This window comes from Vicugna pacos, unplaced genomic scaffold, assembly GCF_048564905.1.
Source record: "Vicugna pacos unplaced genomic scaffold, VicPac4 scaffold_77, whole genome shotgun sequence".
NCBI classification, from domain to species: Eukaryota; Metazoa; Chordata; class Mammalia; order Artiodactyla; family Camelidae; genus Vicugna; species Vicugna pacos.
In genome coordinates this window covers 2738593-2750519 of record NW_027328758.1, presented here as the reverse complement: position 1 = coordinate 2750519, position 11927 = coordinate 2738593, and positions in this window count along the sequence as shown.

The following is an 11927-nucleotide window of genomic DNA, read 5'->3' as shown; positions in this document are numbered from 1 at the left end:
AGAAGTGGGTTCTGGCTGATGTTCAGAAGCAGGCCGGGGCACCTGACAAGATGTCATAAGTACGGATAGACAGCTGGGCAACAAAGGAGAAGCTTCTAAACTTCCATGAGGGACTTGTTGGATAGGAAGGAAAAGTCCCAGACTATAGCTCTGATTCCACCACGAGCTTCCTGGGCGAGGCTGGGCAAGTCATTTAAATTCTCTAGGCCCGTGCTGTCCAACATGGGAGCCACGAGCCACATGCAGGATTATGATGTTATTCTGTAGCCAGACAGAATTATAAATAAACATTTTATTGCAAAGGGTCAGCAGGTATAATATTTAAAAACATTTTTGGTTATCTTGCCCTAACAAGTTATTTTTGTATGTCTTGCTTTCGGTGGTTTGTAATGCCTGCGACTAATGTTTCCCTTACAGTGAGGTATTTTGAAATTATAAGTTACTGGACACAGTACCCTCATATCACAGTTGAAAACAACTGATCCACATAAGCAAGATGGTCTGACTTAGTAGTTATGAGCAGGGGCTCTGGGGCCAGCCTGCATAAGTATAAATTCTCACTCTCCCTCCAGGGGGTTCTGTGTTAATCTTGGACAAATTATTGTTGTTGTCATTGTCGTTGTTATTATTTGTGCCTCTTTTTCCTTACCTTTCAAATAACGAGGAATATGTAGACTTTATCCCCTACTGTGTTGGCAGGATTAAATGAGTAAACGTCTGTGCTGCCCACTTCCCTGGGTTTCAGCATTCTCCAGGCAATCAGTGCCAAACTCAGTGTTATCCTCCACTGTCTTCGTCAGTCTGGGATGCTGTAACAAATTACCGTGGGTCGGGTGGCTTAAACAACCAGCATATTCCTTACGGTTTGGAGACTGAGGCTTTCAAGGTCAATGTATCTGGGAGAGGATTGCCAGCTCGAAGATGGCTGTCTTCCCACTATCTTCATGGGCCAGAGAGCAGAGAGAAGCAAGCACTCTGGGGCCCTGTATAAGAACACTAATACCATTCATGAGGGCTCTACCCTCATGACCTCATTTTATCCTACTAATCACCTCCCAAAGGCCCCGCATCCATATATCATCACCCTGGGAGATGAGGTTTCGACATATGGATTTTGAGGGGATGCATTCAGTCCACACATCGGCTAACTCTCCCAAACATGCAGTCATCAAACCTGTAGTTAATTTCAAAATAATGTTTATATCTCTCTGCCCATTTCCATTCCTACATCCACTAACACTGAAGCCCTGTTACATTTTATTCCTTATTTTTCTGGTAGAGATTTAATTGATTCCTCTAACCCCAAGGCTCCGCTCGCTCCAGTCTGCTTGACAGCCCTGCCAGGTAGGTCTTCCTTAAAACACCTTCCCACTACACCTGGTTGTTTTTTAGCGGTAAATGTCAGAATTCTATCCACACCCCATCCTAGACCTTTAATCCCTTACACTACCCCTCACTATGTTATTTTCCTATTACCACTGTAACAAATTTCCATAAGCTTAACAGCTTAAACTAGCACAGAATTATCAGCTTATGGCTGTGGAGGTCAGTGATGCAACACAGTTCTCCTTGGGCTAAATTCAAGGTACCAGCAGGGTTACTTCCTTCTAGAGGGTCTAGAAGAGAATATTTCCTTGTTTTGTTTTGTTTTTTCCAGTTTACAGAGGTCACCCACCTTCCTTAGTTTGTGCCCATCAACTTCCTCCATTTTCATGGCCAGCAGACTTTCTGAACATTACTCCATGGCTACACCTCCCTCTGATTTTAAACTCAGCTGGGAAATATACTCCATTTTAAGGAACCCTGTGATTACATTCAGCCCACCTGGACAATCCAGGCTACTCACCCTATTGTCTTATCTCAGGATCCCCTTGTCCCATCCCACTCAGGCAGTATGTATGTGGCCGTGACATTCACCTTGTGTAAAATTTCCTCTCACAAGCAATTTATGGTTCAAGGCACTTATAAGTGACTGTTTGTTTTTCTCCTTATCTTTCTACATTCAGTATGTCTGGTGAGATTATATGAATCCTTTTTATTTGTGCCCCTGCACTAATCTTTAATAATGTACTATGGATTTAAAAGGCTAACTAATAGACAATTTAGGAAACAGAAATCCTCTAAGATTTTTGTTCTAAAACATCTGTCATCCATTTTGCCATGTACAGTAACATGTCACAGGTGGCTATCCTGTGGCCGGGGAGGGACATGATTCTGCCATCACACTCCCCTCTTTCTCACCAATGTGCTGATCACCTAACCAAGGATCTATGTTCCCCGCTTCACTCACTTCCTCCTCCTTTCCATTGACTATCCTGTTCCCACCGCTTCCTTCATTCACCACATCAGGATTTCATGACCACATTCTTCCCTAAATGAAATGGGTATCTTGCATCTAATGTCTGACAGCTGTTCTTATTGTATATGCACACACTGACCTACACATAACCCCGTCCATCTCTTTATTTTCCTAGAATCTCCCAGAGGAATCAGTTCCATGATGATGATGATGATGATACTGACAATGACGACAGGGGACTCTCAAGGATTTGATAAAGAGGGAATCAATAAAGGGAGGGAATCATTGCAAAGTTACCCCAGAAACAGGCTTAAAAGTAAATAACTGCTATAGTGTTTAATGAAATTGACTAATATTTAACTATTTTTAAAACTTTATATCACTGAATTTAAAATTTTAATGGGAATTTTCGTTCATCACTAACCAAGAATCAACTCTAGGACCAAAATCTGAGGATTTCTGTCTTCTAAAAAATTGTCCACTAGCCTTTTAAACACATGATCCTTTTAAAAAGCTTAGTACTGTGCTGAAAATAAGCAGGATTCATATAATCTCACGAGACACAGTGAATGCGGAAAGACTAAGGAAGAAAAAAAGCCATTCATAACGTCTTGAACTTTACGTTGCTCACAGGAGAAAATGTTAACCAAGGTGAGTGTCACATCAACATGACCACTGAGTGGGATGGGGAAGCTGATCTGCCTTATCAGATATTTATGCTGATTTGTTAGATGCCAGAACAGTTTCCTCATTGGATTTGCTTCTAATAAGTATGGAAGAATTTAGGTTCTACCCAAAGCAGGCTAAACATTTTCCCCTGCTGTCAGGTCTCTGGACTGAATGTCCCCAAAAGAAGGACATGATTATCTTTCACAGGGAAGTCTTCCTGAGAAGCAACAGGCTTTTCCAAGGCAGAAATGTAGGGCCCCACATGGAGGGCTGGAGGAGGGCTAGAGGGGACACAGGAAAAACAGCAGGAGTGAGTTCAGATACTGCTGCTCAGGTCGCCAAAGACCGCATTACTATCTCTAAGGATATGACATTCTCCCAAAAGTTCCATGAATGAAGAAGCCTGTGAACACTAAGCAGGTTGTTAAGACACAGCAGCACATAATTTGCGTGACAACACAATTAGAGTATGATTTGATATTTGGAAAATAATTAGCCCATTGTTCTTTGAAACTGCAGCAGTTGCAATAGAAATAAAAAAGACTGAGCCGTCTTGGAGACAACAATCAATAAACAATTCTAAATCTGTAGGATTCCTTGACAATATGCAAGCAATGAGCTAGATGTGTGCTGCAGATACCTCTTACTGCAGGGCTCACTCCTGCAAAACATAGAATTAATTTCTCAGCAGACAGAGGGAACCAAGTCAAGATTCCTAATCTTTTGAGATTTACTATATGGCTGGAAAGATCAGAGAAGTACATACAGCCAAATGTGCATAAAGGTAATCAAATAATATCAAATGTGATTGGAGCACAGATGAAAGAGAAATTCCTTTCATCTGGGATCTAGAGAGACTTCTTCAGAAAATGTGGCTTTGGAGATGGCCAAAGACATGGGTGGAATTTTGGCAGAACAGGATGTAAGGTATTTAAAAACTGATACCAAAATTCATATAAAAATTCAAAGGATCCCAAATATAAAAACAACTTTGAACAAGAAAAACAAAGCTGGAAGACTTGCACTATCTGATTTTCAGACACTTTTTTATAAAGCTACAGTAATCAGAAAGTATGGTGTTGGTATAAAACAGGAAAATAGAATAATGGAACACAATAGAATGTTCAGAACTAAACCAAAACTTATATAGACAATTGATTCTCAAAAAGCATGCAGTGGAGAAAGGATTTTTTCAACATGTAGTGCTGGAACAATTAGAGAGTGATACGCAAAAAAAAGAAATGAACTTTGATCCACACCTCACAAAATATACAATATTTAACTTAAAATGGATCATAGATCTTAATAGGAAATCTAAAACTATAAAACAGCGAGGAGAAAAAGCATAGGCTGAAGCTTTATGACCTTGGGTTTGGCTAATATTCTTTGTTATGACACTAAAAGTATAATGTATTTTAAAAAGTAACTGGTAGAGTGAACTTTATCAACATGAAGACTCTTCAAAGATCTTCTAAACACTGCTAAGCAAATGAAAAGACAAGCCATAGACAGAAGCTATTTGCAGATCATATATCTGATAAAGGTCTCTCTATGTATCTGATCCAGAATAAAGAGGTCTCAAATTTCAATAATAATGCAAACACCTGAATGAATGAATGAGGCCAGAAAACACACTTCAGTAAAGATATCCAGATGGATAATAAGCAGATGAAAAGATGCTAATTAAAGATGTCATTAGTCATTACATAAATGCTTTTAAAAACCACAGTGAGATACTAGTTCACATGCATACTAGAATGAATACGATTAGAAAGACCGACCTTACAAAGTGCTGGCAAGGAAGTAGAGCAACCAGAACTGATACACACCACGAGGAATTTATAATAGTACAACCATTTTGGAAAAGTCTTTAACAATTTCTTTAAGAAATGTAAACACCTATCTACCATATAACCCAGACATTCCTCATCTGGTGCTTTAGAAAAGAAAAGCATATATCCATACAAAGACTTGTAACCAAATATTCACTGCAAATTTATTTATAATAGCTCAAGTTGTAAATAACCCATGCATCCATCAAGAAGTAAACGCAGAAAGAAATGATGGTCTATCCAAACACTGCTCACAATAAACTATTCAGTAAAAACTCAGCACTAAACAATATTCTGCTATAAGACAAATAAGCTATTAATACAGCAACACAGATGACTCTCAAAATAATTACACTGAATGAAGGAAGTCAGACAACATAGAGTAGATACTGCATGAATCCATTCATTTAAGGATCTTGAAAATGCAAACCAATATGTTGTGATAGAAAGCAGATCAATGGTTTCCAGGGGAAGAGATGGGGAGGGAGGGACAACAAAAGGCAGGAGAGAAGCTTTGGGGTGATGGGTATGTTCACTGTCTTGAGAGTGGTCATGGGTTCTTGGGGATATACTTACATCAAAATGTATTAAGCTGTACACTTTAAACGTGTGAGAATTATTTTGCCAAGTATACCTCAAAGCTGTTTTAAGAAAAAAGACACTTTAGTCCTGATCCACCTCAGCGCCTTATTGGAGTGACTTGATCAGTCCCTCACCCTGTCTGCCTAACGGGAAGGTAGAAAACGTTTCACGGAAGATAACATATGCATTTTTCATTTGCAATGTCTACCATGTAATAAAGAATTTCTTGACATGCAACATGTCCAGACTGTATGACAGATAATATGAGAATAAGAAGAATTAGACAAAGGATGCAAACCCCCAGGTGATGTAGGCATCAGAGTTACCAATAAAGGCTATAAAATACTTTTAATATATTCAAGAAAATAAGGAAATGATGGGAGAATAGATAACAGGGTAAGGACTTTCACCAGGGAAATATACTGGAATGTATTTTTAAGAAAAATCAAACAGATACTCTAGAACTGAAGCTTTCAGCTCTGGAAACAGGTAAACAGAGCTAATTAGGATCCCTTTTAAGTAAAACTTTCAGTAATGCCGGGTAAAATACAACAACAAAGTAACACAGAGCTAACTATGGAGAGAGAAGTTCCCAGGTGACAATACAAAGAGGACACTTAAAGCCCAGAGTGGTCACCTTGTGAGCTGATGCCACTGAACCCTGGAGGGAAGGGGTTTTCATCTGCACATAAATAGGGATACAATATCCATTTAGGAAAAAGGGTCCATACCAGATGTAGAAGACTCTTCCTCTATATCTATATAGTCAGAGACAGAGATGTAAAGTGGCAGCAGAGGTCACAGTGACACAGGGCCCTGGGCCAAGGAGTGTGAGCACCTCTGCAAGCTGGGAAAGGTAGGAAGACGAATCCGTCCCAAGAGCCTCGGTGTGGAACTTAGCCATGTCCACACTTTGGTTTTAGCCCACTGACATTGACTTTGCACTTCTGCACCCTAGAACAGTGAGAAGATGAATGTGTATTGCTTTAAGCCACTGAGTCTGTGGTCCTTTGTTACAACAGCAATAGGAAAGGCACTCAGGAACCAACATGAACATGAACCACTGGCTGCCTGCTGTGCTGGCAGGAAGTCCTTTGACTGATCCTGGGGGAGTGTCCTGTCTTCTTGCAGCATCCACAAACTACCTCATGCTAACTTGGCAGCTTGCAGAGGGTTAAATCTTAACCCTGCAGAGTTCTTGATATTTAGTTAATAAAAATGATGCTGTCATCATGGGTATTTTTCCATCTTTTAAATACCCTTCAGTCTTCTAATAAAGCTACTTCTAATTAAGAGACCTTGCAAATAGTTTTCAATCTTCATAATAAATATCTGTGATTTTATCTGGTTATTTAATTATGAATAAAAATATTCACATTTGTAAAAGTTATTAAAATCAACATTGTTAAACGAAAATATCATTTCTTTTCGCACGAACATATATTAACTACAAGAAATGTTCCATGCTTTGTTCTACGATTTACTGTTAGAGCCTTAAAGAATAATATTTTCCTCAAAAGATATTACGGTGAAGGGATTTCTTTTGGTGGAACAGTTCCGGAATCAAATCTGGTGCATGGCTCAGGCCACTGGGAACATAGAGATGATAGAAATTAGGAGGCATTAAAAACACAGAATCATTTTTAAAGGAATTAAAAAAACTGGATGTGTGAAAACAAAGAATCAGAGAATATTCTGGTGAAATAAATGTATTTATCAGCTAAAGCAAGACACGGGTGAATAAATCTAAAATGAAAAAATCACCCACATATTAGCAGCGAGTCATGCATGCAGTGTGAATGATCAAAACCAAGTTGTTTCCAAACAAGTGTGCAGGCTTGATGCCTTCATGAATCAAATCTGTGTGGCACCAGGCCACCTCGAATACATGTTGATGAGGTATACATAAGCCCTTCACCATCCCAAATCAAAGCCCACACACGAGCCACAAGACCATCACCTACACATTTGCAAAACACACAGCATGGTGAATAGCACTTTTCTTGTTCAGTAGCCGGTGGCAGGGAACTGTGAGCAGACAGAGATACAGGGACACAGAGGCACCTCCCCTCACTCAGCTGATAAACTTCCGTGCATTCCTGGGGACAGGATTGTCATAAAATGCACCAAGGATTGATCCTCCTCCTAGGAAAGGAACCGTAGGGCTGTCCTTAGGTGTGAGCAAGGGTGGGTGGAGGATCTCAGAAGAGATGTTTCAGCACAACCAATAGAATTCTTGGCCACAGTGACCACGAAAGGCAAGCCCCCTGCCATCCAGGTAGGCACTTGGGCTCCTGACAAAAGCTGGGCTCAGTAAAGGGTTGAGTAGAAGGCACAGACCTGAGGGGTGCCCCAGCAATAGGCAGGAGGTAGGGCCTGGTTTATAGTGCTCTGGGTGTATCCCAGCCTCATCCGAATACGAAATCAGAAATTTGCAAAACAGCAGAGCTGGGGTGGATCATCTACTTTAGACTCCTCACCTTACAGTTAAAATGGTAACAACCCTGACAGGCAAAGCAACGTGCTAAAGGCAGAGCGTGGAAGTCGCAGTGCCAGATGAAACGCAGCGTGCAACCCCCGTTCAAGGCCGCTGACTCTGACGACGGGGCCAAGGTTTCCAAAGAGGAGAATAAGACAGTGTAAATACTTTGTTCCCCTCAAAACCCCAAATGTTTATTAAAGGCACAAAAACTCACCTTAACTTGCTCTCTTCTGAGGGGGCTCTCTTCTGCTTCTTCGATTTCTGTCTGTATCCATTTCCCTCTCTCAGACACAAACACATACAGTTTTGTGAAAGGGGACTTCCTGCCATACAAAGACAGACTTCACATCTTCAGAAAGATACCTGAGAAAGCACGTTTCTCAATTCAAGTCTTTGTGTGAGTTCTGGGCAACTGGCTTATTTTCTAGAACAATCGGTAGTTACAAAATCAGGAGATCATCTTCCCCAAAGGAAGAGTTCTGGTCCGTGTTGATGAAGTTGGAGATGTCACATTTCATGAGTCTGTTCGGCTCCTCCTCTGGCCACCTGCTGCATCTGATGACTTCCTGTAGCCGAATATCACTGTAAAGGGCTATGGTAGGGATAACAGGTTTGGCCTTGTCCAAGTGGTCCACTTCATTGATGTAGCAGTGAAAGAGGGGCCTAGATTCGTCATTGCGCTGCCAGAGAACACCTTGGGCAGCAGCAGTCTTCCAAAGTCTGACACAAAGCTGTTCAGTCTGAATCTCTTCTCGGGAGACTCTGCATTGCTATAAAGAAAACCAAAATAAAATATCGTTCACACTGTAGATCGGTGACCTGAAGAATCATAGTTTTTGCCATCTACTGAGAGCAAATCCCTGCACAGAGCATGCTGACAAGCACTGGAAGTGAAAGACATCTCTTCTGAACACATACAATTAAACCCAAGGCAAAAGTCTCAAGTGAGGGCCCTTGGACCATCCTGAAAAGACATCGTTCCCTGAGAATCCTCAATATTGGTGCCTCGCACACCAGTGTTTCTCAATGGGACACTCAGATCTCTTCATCAGAATTAGTTAAAATGCTTCTTAAAATGCAGTATTCTGGGGTGCACACCCTCAGAGTCTCCAGAGGTAGCGACCGGTAGTCTGTATTTTCATAGCCACCAGGATCACTAAACATGCTCAGATTTAGCACCGCGGTCTACATCGAGTCACCTGAGCATCGACAATGCTGTCTCACGGGGTGGGGGGGTGCCATGTGTGTCAGGGTGCTGTCCTACCCACGTGTCTACCCTGATTCTCAGAACTGACAGTGCTGCCCCATTGGGCACGAAATACCACCATTTCACAATGCATATGCAGGGCGCCCGACTGACAGATACAATCAGTGATAGGAGAGGGGACAAAACTCAGCTTCCTGATCCCTTGTTTCACTTACTGTGGGACGAGTGATCAATTCAAGGGTAATAAATCGGTGAATGAGTGAATAACATGACTCTCGTTAGTCCCACGAGTGCCTGGAAGAGCAAGCCTGGGCACTCTGAGAACCATAACAGCCCATCTACTTAATTGTCATCCTCCACAGATCTATGTAAAGGTTACTTCCACCCAGGCAGTGACTCCAGAAGGGCAAGAATCATGTATGAACACAGTCTCAAATCCAGAACAGAATCTGACAACAATTAGGCTCTGGAGTCTGTGTTTAGTGAGTGTGGAAGCTCAGTGATTCCAGCTCTTACACCTTGCCTTCCCATCCCACCCCTCACGATATGGCCCTTATGACCAGTTCTCCCGGGGCTGGGGCCACGGAACCCATTTATAGGACTGGAAGAATCTGATCATATAAACCATCCCCCAGATTACCATCAAGAGTCACCTGCATTTCAGGGATCAGTAATCCCAGAAGCTTTGCAGTTCAGGCAGCTGAGGGATTTTTATATCAGCTCTGTCTTCTACTGTGACAGCCTGGGTGACATCAGGCAAGGAATTCTGAAAAGCCTGAACTTTTCCTTTCAGGAATAATCTAATTAACAAATCTCGTTGACCACTCAACAAATGTGATGTGAAGATCAATGATTTACACAGGAGTACAACATTCACTAGGTCATGGATTTAGAATCAGAGAAAAATCATTTGAGAAAGATTGACAGAATGTAGCTTTAATGCGAATTTAAGTATTCTTACCTTTCAGTAAATCTTCCCCTACTTATCACTTCACCCATGTTTAAAAGATGTTTGAGAACAGGGATGAGTGTGCCAGTAATCTGTGACCCAATAACCTAAAATGTCACCTAGGAAAAAGAGGGGAGTAACACATTTTTAAAAAGCATGGTGAGGATTGCGGGGCCACAGCCAACTCCAGACTAAGAAGCTCTGAGTAATAGCTTTCCTGCCTGCCTGGGGCATCAGCTGATGTGAAAATCCACCCAGAAAACTCACTGTCCAGCAGCTCTTCCGTAACACAGGCTACACATTCTCAGAGTTAAGAATTGCGTCCAGTAACCACTTCGCTGAAGAATAAAGACAAAGGGGAAAAAGAGAGTTCTGCCCCTCCCCAGGGGAAAGCCCAGACCTTGGGCTGCATGCACTGCGCCCACCTCCCAGGAGAAGAATATACTGGAGAAGGGAGTTCTGTGAAACTGGGGCAGCAAAGGTTGAGATGGGAACAAATTGACCAGCTGGCCAGGGACAGCCCCCTCCGTCGCTGCCTTGGCGGCTGCCTCAACCCCATCAGCCCATCCTGCCCACCTCCGGTGGCTAAGCTGTCAGGGAAACTGCTTTGCGACCTGGGGCAACAGAGGCTGCCCTCAGGCCAAGCTGCGGAAGAGATGGGAGCTAAACCACCAGCTCCCAAGCGGCAGGCTCCATACCCCCGCCAACACACCGATGCCCCCGCACCCTACTGCAACCCCGGGGAAATATGACCCGGAGAAGTGTGACCTGGGAATGAGGGACAGCAGAGGCCGCCCCCACGTCAGGCCTCCAGAGAGATTGGAGCTTATCCTCCAGCTCTCCAGGGGCAGCCCCTGTCCTCTCCACCCCCTGATCTCACCGCACCCACCTCCCAGGAGCAACCAGACCGGGTGTGGGGTGTCAGGCGAATCTTGCGCGGGAGAGGCCGTCCCCAGGCCAGGTCAGGGGAGAGGAGAAGAAGTGGCCCCATTAGGCGGGGCAGCCGGCCGTCGCAGCTGCCTCTGCCCCTCGACCGCATCGAGCCCATCTCCCAGGAGCAAGCTGATCTGGAGACAGGCATCCGGCTTCTTGGGCAACAGAGGACGCCCCCAGGATTGGCCGCGGGGAAGAGGAGAGCAAATTGACAGGCTCCGCGCTGCATGTCTTCTACCCCCGCCGTCGCAACCCACGCACCTTCAAGGCACCGCCCAGCGCTCCCCTCCCCCAGCAGGCTGAGTGGGACAGGTGTGTCTGGTGATCTGGGGCAGGAGAGGCCACTCCGACACCAGGCCATCAGGGAGACGGGAGCCAATCCACCAGCTCCCCAAGGCAGCCCCTACCCCCGCAGCAGCCACCACTCTTGCCCCTGACTTCAAAGTGGCCTCCTCTAGGGAGCAGGCTGACCTGGAGCTGGACGTCCGGCGAACTTGGGACAACAGGGACCGACCCCAGGGCAAACCATGGGGGGAAGTGGGAGCAAATGGACAAGCTCCACGGGAAAACCTGCCGCTGCTGCCACCACCCCCAACGTACCAAGTCCAACTCCTGGGGTCAGGCCGACTAGGATACACGTGTCTCGTAACCCAGGGCAACAGCGGCCGCCCCCAGGACAAGCCGCGGGGAAGATGGGAACAAATGGGCCCGCTCCCCCGCTGCAGGCTCCCGACAACCGCCACCCCTGCACCCTTATTACCCTGCCTCCCGCCCCCAGCAGACAATGTGGGACAGGGGTGTCCCGGGACCTGGCGCAGCAGAGGCCGCCTTCAGGCCACGCAGTGCAGACAGGGAGCTAATCCACAAGCTCCTCCGGGGCAGCCTCTCTATGCCCTCAACCACCACCTTACCGGCCCCCTGACCGCACCGCACCCATCTCCCAGGAGTAAGCTCACCTGGAGTCGGATCTCAGG